Source organism: Amblyomma americanum, chromosome 3, assembly GCF_052857255.1.
Source record: "Amblyomma americanum isolate KBUSLIRL-KWMA chromosome 3, ASM5285725v1, whole genome shotgun sequence".
NCBI lineage: Eukaryota > Metazoa > Arthropoda > Arachnida > Ixodida > Ixodidae > Amblyomma > Amblyomma americanum.
The window spans coordinates 194286076-194299600 of NC_135499.1; the positions used below are offsets into that span (position 1 = coordinate 194286076).

The following is a 13525-nucleotide window of genomic DNA, read 5'->3' on the forward strand; positions in this document are numbered from 1 at the left end:
AACAATTTCATCATGAAGCCTTTCCAGAAAAGCAGCGACAAATACATGGTGCATGCTGCATGACCTGAAAATTACAAAAAAGCCAATATTTCGCAACATGTGAGTTGAGTTTATGGGGGTCTCCTGTAAAGGGCTTGTGTATCCAAGCAACTTCAGTTGCATCACCTATTGGTTGCGGACTAGCCTGTGTGACATTTGATGCTAAAAACGCGCAATTTCAGAACGCACGGAGGATAGTGAAAGGCTGATGTGTAGTTTGGTTTATGGGTTTATGGGGGTTTAACGTCCCAAAGCGACTCAGGCTATGAGAGATGCCGTAGTAAAGGGCTCCGGAAATTTCGACCATCTGGGGTTCTTTAATGTGCACTGACATCGCACAGTACAAGGGCCTCTAGAATTTCGCCTCCAACGAAATTCGACCGCCGCGGCCGGGATCGAACCCGCGTCTTTTGGGCCAGCAGCCGAGCGCCGTAACCACTCTGCCACCGCGGCGGCTGCCGATGTGTTGTGTTTCCATGTCACTGTCTACTTTGTGTTTTGAAGTTGCGCAAGGACTGCACCACTTGAGTCACCACAGTGAAGGGCTCCAGGTCAATTTTGACAACCTGACATTACTAGGTGCACTGCCATTGGAGAGCACGCACATAGGTGCCTTTTGCATTTCACCCTGAAATGCACTAGCTCTAGGAGTGAAGAGCCCCAAGGGTTTGAGATAAATCTGTAGCTCTCCCCAACAACACCGCTTTCTCCCAATTTTCACGTCCTTCTTCCACCTTCCCTGAAGGCACAGTTTGGATGGCCAGCCTGAATGAGATAACTACTGTGCTTTTCCTTTTGTCACCAGCAATAAATACTATCAACTTCGCCGTCATCGTCACTAGTAAGTAAAAAATAAGTTGGACAGTGTATACGAATGCTAGTATGCATGAAACAGGTTCTTCTGAAGCAACAGGACAATTAAACTAACCCCAGCTGAAGCTGTCGAGGGCCACCAACAGTTTCCTCTGAGGATTACATAAGATCTCCACGAAAGTCCTGCCCCTCGGAAACGTGACCAGTTTTATGAGCTAAATGATGCATACCTTGGGAACAGTCCTCAAGAAAGGTACAAAGTGCCTCGGGGGGTGCCGTGTAGCGCCTCTGCCTCGGCGCGAGCTCGCGGGGCCGCCGGGGAATTTGTGCCGGGGTGCTGGCCCCCAACTGCAAATTTGGGGTGGGGGCACTGCCCTCACTGCTGTTGCTGGGGGTACACGGTGTGCTGGGGGTACACGGCGTGCCGGGGGTACATGGGGTGCCGGTGGTACATGGGGTGCCGGGACTTGAGGGGCTCTTTGCCCCTGTGCAGTGTGAAAGGCAGGCAATGGTTTTGGGCAAGTGTCAGCAAAACATCAAAACGTATCAAAGCATCAAAGATGCATTACAAGAAAGCTTTTACAAGACAGTAATTTGCCAGCTGCTCAGACAGCTAGAGGCTAACCCGGTAGCTCGCAACGCAGTCGAAACTGCCAGAGCTAAAGTAACCTGGGAGAACACTTCTCAAGCTTCAAACGATTTGCTGCGGTCTCTTGAGCTCTGCTCATGCAAGTAACAGCAATCCCATGAGACAGTGAAGAGCCTGAGGGCCCAAACCACACCTTATGCATGGCAGGTTAGAAAGACCCTGAAATAATTCTGATGGTCACATTCCATATGGTATGGTCCTTGCTGACATCAGATTCAAGTTTTAAGTTATATATGAAAAGTCCATAATTTATTTTTAAAATTTGAAAACAGCAATTCATAGCCAATGAAGCGACACCACTCTGCACATCTGCGACTACATCTACTAAATTTCACACTGCTAAGGAATATTTCCATCCTATAGTGATACGTAACATGCTGCCAGTTCGTTTAAAGCCAACGAAGTCTTACCCATATACTGGTGTCAACACTGGTGACATTTCATTGTGGTACTTACACTTTGAGTATGAACATCTAGTCCTCAGGTTCTCTGTTATGTTAACCCTTTGAAGGTTTTTGCCGTATATGTACGGCGGCGCTTTTCTGTCCCGCAAGGTCTTTGCCGTACGGGTACGGTTTCGATTCTCCGTTTGAAATTTTGCGCCAAAAGGACGATGCGTGCTCACTGGGAGGTGCTGCCACCTCTTAGGACTTACAAGTGTTTGAATTTTGTGCTGCCTTCTTACGGAGATAAGCAGAACTGATTTCTAGCTTTAGCGCGGCACAGACTGCGGCAACGCCCCTTTTGTAGTTTTGGTTTCGCCGCGTGATCGCAACGGAGTCGCGCGAAATTTGAGTTTTCTTTTTGTCAGCACTATCTTGCTGAGGCTGTGGAAGTTGATTTCTATCTTTATTGGTGCTGCTCTTAGCTTGCTTATCACCGTTGCTCGCGAGATATTCTCGCTCTCTGCGGCAACGCGCCTCCCCGGTTTCGGAATCGCCGTGAAATCGCAACGGAGCCGCGCGAAACATCTTTTCTCTTTGTGAGCACTCTCTTGCAGAGGCGGCGGAAGTTGATTTCTATCTTTATTGGTGCTGCTCTTAGCTTGTTTATCACCGTCGCTCGCGAGATATTCTCGCTCTCCTTCTTTACCGAGTTTCGGTCGAGTTCTTCAGATGCACGGCATAGCGGCGATATGGCCGGACGCACTGCCCGTTCTCTTGACACCGACAGCGATGACTCTTCCGATCCTGATTTTGCTCCACTCACCGAGTCGGAATCAGAAGACAGTTTTTCATCGGAAGAGGACAGCTCATCTTCGGATGACGAACTGCATTCAACAAGTTCGACCTCAGCGCAGCCGCAACATCTCGAAAGCGGGCAAGACGCGACGACACCCAGTGGGACACAGGTGATTTTTCGCCATCTCTTTTCACCTTTGACGACTCGCAATCAGGGCAGGTTGCGGCCTCTCTGCTCCCGCCAGAAGCAAGTGAATTGGATTACTTCCAATTGTTTTTCGATGAAGAACTTGTGTCGCTCATCGTCACCGAAACAAACAAGTATGGGAATGATAAAGCAGGCGCATGTCACTCCGGCGCATCGCGGCTCAGAGCCTGGGCTGTCGTGGACCTCCCGGAGCTTTACTGCTTTTTGGCAATAGTACTGCTTATAGGCCTCGTGCGGAAGAACACCCTGCGGGACTATTGGTCGACAGACCCGATGCTGGTGACCCCTTTTTTTCGGGAGATTTTTTCTGTGAACCGTTTTGCTCTTCTGCTGCGCGTCCTGCACTTCAGTTCAATAACGGAGCAATCCGATCGCATAAGGGCCATCAGACCGGTCATGGAGGCCATTCAGAAAAAATTTGACCGATTTTTTCTTCCGCACCAAGATTTATGCATTGATGAATCTCTGATGCCTTGGAGAGGCCGCCTTTCATTCCGGCAGTACATACCATCCAAAAGACACCGGTTCGGAGTGAAGATGTTCATGATGTGTGATGTCAAAACCGGGTATGTACTTAGACTTCTAGTTTATACCGGAGCAACAGTTAGCCTGGCCAAAAGAAAGGAGCTTGGTTATGCGGGCGCTGTTGTTGCTGACCTTCTGGCGGACTTCCTTGGAAAAGGACACTCTCTTTTTGTGGACAATTGGTACACAAGCCCAGTGCTCTTTGAATTTCTGCACAGCAACAACACAAATGCATGCGGAACTGTGCGTATCAATAGGAAGGGCCTACCCTCTTACAAAAAGAAGTTGATGAAGGGTGAAACTCAAAGCTTTCACACAAACACTCTGCTTGCCTTGAAATGGTGCGACAAGCGCGAAGTCACTATGTTGACAACGATGCATGGACCGGAGATGCAGGAGTCTGATAAGGTGGACAGAGCGACCGGAGAAAAAAAGAAAAAGCCTGCATGTGTACTTGAATACACGAAAAAAATGGGACTCGTCGACAGAGTCGACATGCAGCTAAGCTTCAGTGAAAGCATCAGGAAAACTCTGAAGTGGAACAAGAAGTTCTTTTTTCACCTGCTCGACATGACACTGCTGAACGCATTTATTCTCTACCGTGAGAGAACTGGCACCCCGGTAAAGCTGGCTGTGTTCAGAAAGAAAGTCGCTACCGAAATATTGGAAAAATACCAAACCGAAATCCAACGACCAAGGCGCGGAAGACGAACGACGGACAACCCGCTGCGACTGACAGCGCGCCACTTCCCAGAGAGGGTGCCTCAGCCCTCTGCCCAAGGCAGCCGCACGCAGAGAAGATGCCATGTGTGTGCCAACACAACTCGCCGGACCAAGAGGAGAGCAGACACGCGTTTTATGTGTGCAGTCTGTGATAAGGCGCTGTGCGTGGAGCCGTGCTTTAAGGAGTACCACACTTTGAAATTCTATTGAACATTTTCCAGTTGTGAGTGATGCTGACACCAAAGTACTGTTCCAAATTTTTTTTTACTATTTATTCCCGATTTTATACATTTTGTACATTCAAGATCCGCAATAAACTAATTTGACCACTTGGGAAAGTTTTCTTCAAAATAATTTGACCCTCAAAGGGTTAATAACGAGGCACAGGACCTCAGCAATGACAGAACTGAAGAGGGCATCTTCCATTGTGCTTATTTATTGCAGCACTATTTTATTCCAAGCGTGTTTTCATGGGCTGCGACATCATATGAAGGTATACCAAATGGGGGGGGGGGGCGGGGGGGGACGGACGCCCCCTTCCTTGCATATGTGCCTGAGAGGAGTTAACATGATGGAAAATTTGCTAACTTTCGGATGCCCTTTTGAGCCATCTGCTCCCTCACATACTGATTATTGAGCCTCGACAGTGATGAGTTGTATTTATTTTTTATCCATCAGTAAGCGGCCTCGTTTTCTATGTGTGGCTATTATTTTTTGTTTATTGTGCCGCTAGTCCAATGTGCAATTCTTTGAACCAACCGTTCTGTAGCGTCTTGCTCAGTAGCCACCCTCTTTCCAAAAAGACTAGAGGGGAGCGTAGCTTAGGCTGATGGGACAATGCGGTACTGTATCCTGTTTTCCAAATGGGGCAACTAGTGCTTAAAGTCAGGGGGGTCTCAGAGGTTTAGATTCCCCACCAATATTGACAAGGGATCTGAGACCCCCTTAAGCTAGAATGTGGAGACTGCAAGAATCTGAAGCAAGCAGACATTTTTTACTCTTGTCGGTGGTGGTCGGAACACTTCTCTATCGTTTTGAAAATTTGGCTGTGGCCTTTTGCAAGAATCATTATCATGTTTTCTAAAACCCAAGAAGGAGAAAAATAAAGTTGGAAGCACTACACTAGGGATGGATGAAAAAGGTAAGCCCGTGCCCTCACACCATGAGTCAGTCCAGAGCTGGCTCCTCTGCTCCAAGGCTACGGAACAACGAGCACACCGATAGAGCATGGGGATTCTTTGTTTCAGGTGTATGATATAAATTGAGTACACGACTTTTAAAAATGCCTTTTCCTTTTTGTAAAAAACTAACACAGGCCGCCGTGTCGCTTTCTCACTCTCCCACTCCACCTGTGCTCAAATCACTAGGGACCCCCTTCAATGAAGCCAGACTATAAGCACTGGCTATGATAGAAGCAACCACTGGCCCCAACTTCTGAACATGCCAAATGCACAACGGTGCAGACATGAAAACTGCACATCTAAGAGCCACGTTCGGTGCCTGAAATGTGGAATTCTCTGCCTGCCGTCACAGAACAACAGCTTTTATCTATTTCATAAGTCATGAACCAATGAATAATTCTCAGCATATATTCTCACAGCTAAACATTCATTAATGCCTAACGATCAAATAGAAAAGGCAAGAAAATGTTGCAGTGTTTTAAGTTCATGTAGCAACTTTGAAGCACTACGTCCACAAATGTGGACACGAATGAGATATGCTCAAATGTTAAAATTCTTGCATAATTTCTTACACCTCACTTCTGCTTGGTCTACTGATCATTTATGCAAAAAAATTTTGCCTCTCAGCAGTCTTAATTGGTGCCTGAAGGGGACATAAGAAAAAATGCTTCCATCATTACGTTTTCTCATCAATGCATGTGACAAGAACAGCTGTTCGTTCTTTTGCGATTTGAGCTTTTGCTTTTTGATGAAGAGAAACCATCAACAGTTGTGTGCGGCGTGCTTGGACGAGTCCTCACTATTGATGACATCACTGGTCACGTGACTCATGATCACGTGATGCGTCGCCCTTTCTGTAATATAGTTTGCGCACCCCTATGTTAAGGTGTTACACTGACAAAGCTCACAGACCACATGAGCCACTAACAGCTTCACTGTAAAAAAAATAATCTGAGACCTTGGTGCCCCACTTAAAAAAAAATGTAGAGCATGAGCAAGAGAATGATAAGCAACTTCCAAAAGCCAGATGTGCAGCTGGCACGGTGAGCAACAAGTACACGGATGCACAAAAAGGAGACTACCAAGAAAGGATCTAAAGCCAACAGTAACAGATACCAACGAAAGCACTAAATGTGCAGGTTAGCTACATCACTCAGCTAACTAAAATGCTTGCAAGCTAAGACAAGGACACATACTCTGAGAAACAAAAGAAGAAATACATTCAGTGCGCTAGGGTTACTGTGATGCCGCGTCATCATGAGGTCATCATGAGCAGCAAAACCCAACTCACAACAAAAGTACTGTCGAGCTCACTTATAACGAACACTCAATTGTAATGAACAAGGCCGGTCACACTGTCAAAATATGTATTAGGGTAATGACACTGTCTCAGATACAACAAACAAGCGCGGCCGCACAACTCTTATCAGAGCGAACGAGGAGGCACCGCAAGCTTGAACTTGCAGCTGAAAAAAATCTTGCTTCCTGCAGGAGCGGCAACAGAAAAGCGCCTCCGAGCCCACGACACAACTCCCTTCTTTCTCCGGAAAGAATGTGTTGCCTTGAGAAAGCAATAATAAAGGTGAGACACACACAATGCAAACGAAACTGTTTATCAGATTTGGCCATCAAAAATGTATGCCTTGGTTGAAAAGCCGCGCTTGCGCTGGCGTAAATAACCAAGTCCTGCCGGTACCGTCCTTCTGTGCATGAGCATGGAAGACGGCAGCCATTTGTCATCGGCAAGTCTCACAAGCTGCGATGCTCAGGAGCTACATTTTGTAAGGTACAGGCACAACACAAAAACTTGGATGGCAAGGGACTATTCTTCATTCGATTAGTGTGCTACTAGGCAAGAATTCAGATAAAAGGTAGGGAAGATGTGCGACTGCTCACCTAGTGGCTTCCTATATGGCAAGGAAAAAAGGAATTTTCTGCTCCTGGTCGCCAACTGTGCCAGCTTCCCTGACTGCAGTGAGCATGTTATTCGATCGGATGCAACAAGAAAGACCAGCCAGTGGACACAGGCATAATTCATGCGCTCAAGGCGGGGTAACGGAGGCACATCACAGTGCATGCTGAGAGCACCTGACAAACCAGACGACGACATCTCAGTTTAATGTCTTCGTTCGCCATCATGGAAATGATAAAGGCCATTTGTATGGAACTGGCTGTGGAGAGCATCACGAATTGTTTCAGACGGACAGGATTTATAGACCCCAGAACGATGAAAGATGCAGTAGAACGCCCACGTGTTCAAATGCACTTGGTTTTGTGGCAGTGTGTCGTTGATGCACAGCTGGCCCAATTCGCCTAGGACAACTTCGTTTGTGCGGTTGATGATGGACATTGCAGAGCCGCATATTTACAAAGCCATTGTACGCGAAGTACGAGAACTCCCTGACTGCCAAGAATCTGATAAGACGATGACGAGGAGGCCAACCTACCATCAGCTGCCACGAAAGTTTCAAATGCGGTTAGTTAAATAGCATTATTGGCAGCAAGGGTCTTGGCGAGGAGCACCAGGGTGTCTACCAAGTTGAAGTTTCCAAATTCCCCGAGTTTTCCAAGTTTTCCCTGAGTGCATTTGTAAAATTCCCTGACTGACACAGTACTTTGTTTTATGCGAAAACAAGCTGACACAAAGCCACCTGATGGTATCACTCTCCAGTAAGCATGTTAAAAAATAAAAACAATGATTTAATCCTATTTGGATAGTTAGGAGTAGTGTTATTTCACTAAAAAGGGGAGAGGTTAGCAAAATGCATAACAAATCGAATATCTTCGAAAAAATGCTAAAACAAACTGCGAATCGAATTGAACATGTTCAAATACGAACTAAAAGGAAGATGCATGCAGAAACAAATATTTTCAAACGTGAGAAATTTATCTACTGACAGTAACCGCAATGGTGCGGGAACTAAACTTTAGGGTCACAAGTGCAATTCCCTCTCGGCAAGTCTATTCAGACTAACTGCAGATTATAGAAACTTTAGTTTGTAGAAGTGAAAAACTTCATAGGGTAAATTTTGCTCCCGGTTATGCATGCATATTCAGTGCGTTGGACAGGTACACATTTGAATAAGTTGTACAAAGCACGAAGAAATTCCATGAGTTGCCAACCTGTTGCCCGCGTGTCCAGTTTTGAAAGCACCGTTCACAACACGAAGGCCACAGCTACCAACTTCGAAAATACGACGGCCGTTGCTGGATTCACAAAGCTCGTTTGATCTCACTGAGAAAATGTATATTTACATTTGGCCCATCCATTGAGATCTGAAGAATTTTTGATCAGGAGAATCCATCTGTGGAAGTTTTAAAGCGGACGCCAATTCTTCCGACCGCGTGCGCCCCAGAAAGCATGACGTCAAGTAGCGCGTTTTCATGTTCTGCATCCGACCAAAAGCGAACCAACACGTCAATTTGCCCTTTTTGTGCACCTTTGTTTAACGATTCGTCAAACACCACGACGAGGTGGGAGGCTTGGCTTACTTCCGACATGAGGTTCTCCTTGAAGAAAGGTGCGAGGCCGTCGACAATAGTACCATATTTACTCGAATCTAGGCCGACCCCGATTCTAAGCCGACTCCCTAAAGTCCGAAGCCAACAAAAAAATATATATTACCTCAAATGTAGGCCAAAACAAAAAAAAGCGAGGACAGCGTTCACAAAATGCAAACAGCATTTATTGAATCTGAACGTGCAGAGCTCATTCAACGTCGTCGTCGCTGCTAGACTCGTTGCTGTGTTCCCTGCCACTGTCACCTTCAAACAGTGCACTATCTTCGGTACCATCAAGCGCATTAGATATGCTGCACTTTTTAAAGGCCCACACGATCAAAGTACCTGGGATGTCATACCACGCTGCAGCTACCCAGCTCGCCAGCTGCGATAGCGATGCACGTTTGATGCGGCCCGTTGCCGTTAGCGTGTGGTCTTCGTAAGTCAACCAGTCCGTGTAATATTTCCGCAGACGATCCTTGAAAGGTTTGTTGATGCAGACATCAAGTGGCTGCAACTGGCCCATCATGCCGCCCGGTATGACAGCGAGATCCGTGTTCGCCTGGGCGAGCGCAGCCTTCACGTTGTCGGCAGATGTAGTACAGCCAAGTTTGACGGCCACAGTGTTGCTGTTAGCGGCCGTGCGGCTTTGCCACTTCCTCTCCACCCACCTCCTCATGCATGCCCCCTCTCCGTCCCCTTTCAGATATCGCGTTTCACGCTACGTAATGCGCGGGCTATAGCGTGACACGACAAACTTTCGCTCTTCGCGGTTGTTATAGCCGGCATGCATACGAATCCGGCAGGCGTTGCATATAATTCTAGCACGCTTCCGACGGACGAAGAGCGAAAATTTGAGTGGTGTCAGAGCAGTGCAGCTGAAATTGGGCGCTCCTGAGATCGTCGGATGTGTGCTAGAATTATGAAAAGCCTGCCGGATTCGCATGCATGCCGGCTATAGCGGCTGGGAAGAGCGAAAGTTTGCTGTGTCAGAGCAGCGCAGCTGAAATTGGGCGTTCCCGAGACCGTCGGAAGCTGGCTAGAATTATGCAACGCCTGCCGGACACGTATGCATACCAGCTATAGCGACCGCGAAGAGCGAAAGTTTCAGTCGTGCCATGCTATAGCGTGCGTATTACGTACTGTGAAACGCGGTATCTGAAAGGGGACTGAGAGGGGGCGTGCATGAGGAGGCGGGTGGAGAGGAAGCAGCAACGCCGCATGGCCGCTAACAGCAACACTGTGGCCGTCAAACTCGGCTGTACTAAATCTGCTGTGCAGTCTGGCAACATTGTTACTGCAGTCTGGCCGCCTTTTAAGTTACGCCAGCCAGATCCATGTGGACATTTCTTGGGAAAGTTTCTCGAGCAGGCAGTCTTTTCCTTTTAAATATAATATAAGGAGGGAGTTTATGTCCATCAGCTGTGCAACACAGCATCACAGTTGCGTGCTTCTTCTCGTAGCCCGCAGAGTGCATTTTCGCCTCCTTGGCACCCTTTTCATTCACAGTGTACGCCACTGGCATATCAAAATACACAGCCATCTGGTCGGCGTTGCCGATTTGCCCAAGGTTGTAGCCTGCTGCTTCTCTTTCGCAGCACATAGCGCTGAAAAGCTATCAGCTTTTCTTCTAAATCTTTTGGCAGCTTCTGGGTGATTGAAGTGTGACGTCGGAGGCTGAAGCCGAAGCGCTTCATGAATTTCTGAAGCCAGCCCCGGCTGGCTTTGAAATCCTTTGGCGTTAGGCCTCACTCCCTCGAAAGTTCCCAAGCTTTCGCTTGGAGCACTTCTGTTGTCACTGGAAGGGCAGCTGCTCTCTGCGCCCGAACAGAGTCGGCCAAAACTGTCTCCACTACGTGGTGACGGCCTTTCTTTGGTCCGCTAAATGCCATCCTCGTTGCGGCGCACGCAAAAAGCTGCTGTCGTTGTCCCCTCTAACGACGGACGTTTTTCTCGTAGATGCCGAAGTCCCGCCCGGTTTGAAGGTTCGACTATGCCTCTGCGGCTATCACAACTTTTCGCTTGAAAGCAGCACTGTAGTTACAGTGAACTAGAATATTGGGTAGCGTGCTCACTGCGCCACGTCTCCGTAGGCTGAGGTGAAGCTGCCGATGTCGACATTTTTTAGTTTCCCGCTTGTCCGCTAGGCGCCGCTGCTGTTCCAAACACTGTAGTCACCACGGCACGGTGACGCGCTTGGGAGTCATTTTTTGGTCGTTGTTGTGTGTTGTGCTCACTTTGTGCTTGCTTTGGAGGATTCAGTGGCGTGCTTAGATCATTATTTCGTCTCCCACGAACATGCAATGCAAGGATGTAGCATCCTGGATAGATTGAGAGAGCGTTCCGTAAAGAAAAAAAAATGCCGGGTCGCCTGCAGAACCATTGCTTCGTGCCGGGTTTTGATACCGGATATGCCTACAGGAAAGGTGGTCCGAAGGTAGCCCTTTTCAGCGTGCTGAGTTTTTAATTATAGTTTTAATAATCATAATCGCAGTTTTTAATCATAGTAAACTCTCATTTTTGGCTTGGTGAAATGCATTTCTCAGGGAAACTGAAGATCCTATCAATATTGGCCTCCTTGCTTAATGTGGAGGATAAAAACGCTGCTGAGATATCTGAACTTCGCATGCCAGCAGGAACGATAGTGAAGTTGCCGGTTGATCAGCCTGGAGCGTGTCGTGATCATAGTTAGCATGTAGCCAAGAGTGACTCACGACCAGTTTTTCATATCGCAGGCTATGTAGCACGAAAATGTGTCTTAAAGGAACAATGTGAAATAGGCATTGGCCTCCTAAATATATTAGCCACTGATCACAGTTTTCAACTTGCAAGGTACACAAAATACTACGACAAGGTAGGATTCATGTACCCTTCCGCACAGCTCTATGATTCTGTGCTGAAGCTTGAGAACCTTTTTACAGAATGCTGCAGCCAAAGCCAACTCCATTCAGAGAGCATATTTGATGTGCTGGATGTGGTCAGGGCAAGGCTGTGTAAAGAGGTCCGTTGCCATCTTCACGCAGAAGTTCTTTCCAAATAAAATTTTAAAATATTACATCGTAGTCGTGCTTCACTTTTTTGTGAAAAGAGCGAACACTGAAAGGCCCGACATACGTGAACGGGCCAAGCACTTAAGTTTAGCCGTAGCTGAACCACTGCGACACTTGCTTTCTCTGTGCGCTTATCTCAAACAATATAAATAACTTTGTCTTTGCCCCATTTGAAGATGAAGAGTTGCTGTTTAATTCTAAATTTTCAAAAAACTCGGGATCGATTCAGGCCGCAGCGGTCGAATTTCGATGGAGGCGAAATTCTAGAGGCTTAGTAAGTTAAAAAAAAGAGAAAAAAAATAAAAATTAAAAGAAAAAAAAAAATAAATAAAAAAAAAAAAAAAAAATAAAAAAAGAAAAAAAATAAAAAAATAAAAAAGAAAATATAAAAATAAAAAAATAAAAATAAAAAAAAAAATAAAAAAAAAAAAAAAAATAAAAATAAATAAAAAAATAAAAAAAAAAAAGAATAAAAAAAAAAAAAAAATAAAAAAAAATAAAAAAAAAATAAAAATGAAAAAATAAAAAAAAAAAAAGAAAAAAATAAAAAAAGAAAAAGAAAAAGAAAATAAAAAATAAAGAAAATAAAAAAAAAAAAAAATATAATAAAAATAAAAAAAAAGAATAGAATATAGAAAAAATAGTAAAATAAAAAAAAAGAAAAAATAAATAAAAGAAAAAAAAAAAAAAATAAAAAAAATAGATAAGAAAAATTAAAAATAAAAAATAAAATAGTAAAGAAAAAAAGAAAAAAAAAAAAAATATAATAAATAAAAATAAATATAATAAAGAAAAAAAATATAAGAAAAAATAAGAAAAAAAAAAAAAAAATAAAATAAATTGAATAAATATAAAATAAAAATAAAAAAATAAAATAAAATTAAATAAAAAGAAAAAAATAAAAAAAATAAAAGAAAATATAAAAAAAAAGAAAAATAAATAAAAAAAATAAAAAATAAAAAGAAAATAAATAAAAAAAAATAAAAAAAAAAAAAGAAAAAATAAAGAATAAAAATAAAAGATTAAAAAATAAAATATAAGAAAAAATAAAAAAAAAAAAAAAAAAAGAAAAAAAAGAAGAAAAAAAGAAAAATAAAAAAAAAATAAAAAATAAAAATAAAATAATAAAAAAAAATAAAAGATAAAAAAAGATAAAAAATAAAATAATAATAAAAAAATAAATAATAAAAATAAAAAAAAAATAAAATAATAAAAATAATAAAAAATAAAAATTAAAAAAAAATAAAAAAGAAAATAAATAAAAATAAATAGAAATTAATAAATAAAAATAAAAAGAATAGAATAAAGATAAAAAAAAAAAATAAAAGAAAATAAATAATAAAAATAAAAAAAATAAATAATAAAATAAAAATATTAAATAAAATAAAATATAAATAAAAAAAATAAAAAAATAAGAAATATATAATAAAAATAAAAAAAAAAATTAAAAAAAATATAGAATAAAAAAAAATAGAAAATTATAAAAAATAATAAAATAAATAAATAAATAATAATTGAAAATATTAAATAAAATAAAATAAATAAATAATAATATAAGATAAAAAAAATAAAAGAAATAAATAAAAAAAAAATAAAAAAGAAAAAAAGAATAATAATATATTATGAAAAAAAAAAAAAAAAAGTAAGAAAAAAAA

The 13525-nt window shown here is 42.9% G+C and overlaps 1 protein-coding gene across 2 annotated transcripts in view; it reads left to right on the top strand.

Annotated features, from left to right (window-relative positions):
* Positions 1 to 13525, top strand: part of LOC144125770 (dnaJ homolog subfamily B member 6-like) — a 262555-nt gene that overhangs the window by 219925 nt on the left and 29105 nt on the right. The gene's annotated exons all lie outside the window — the stretch shown is intronic.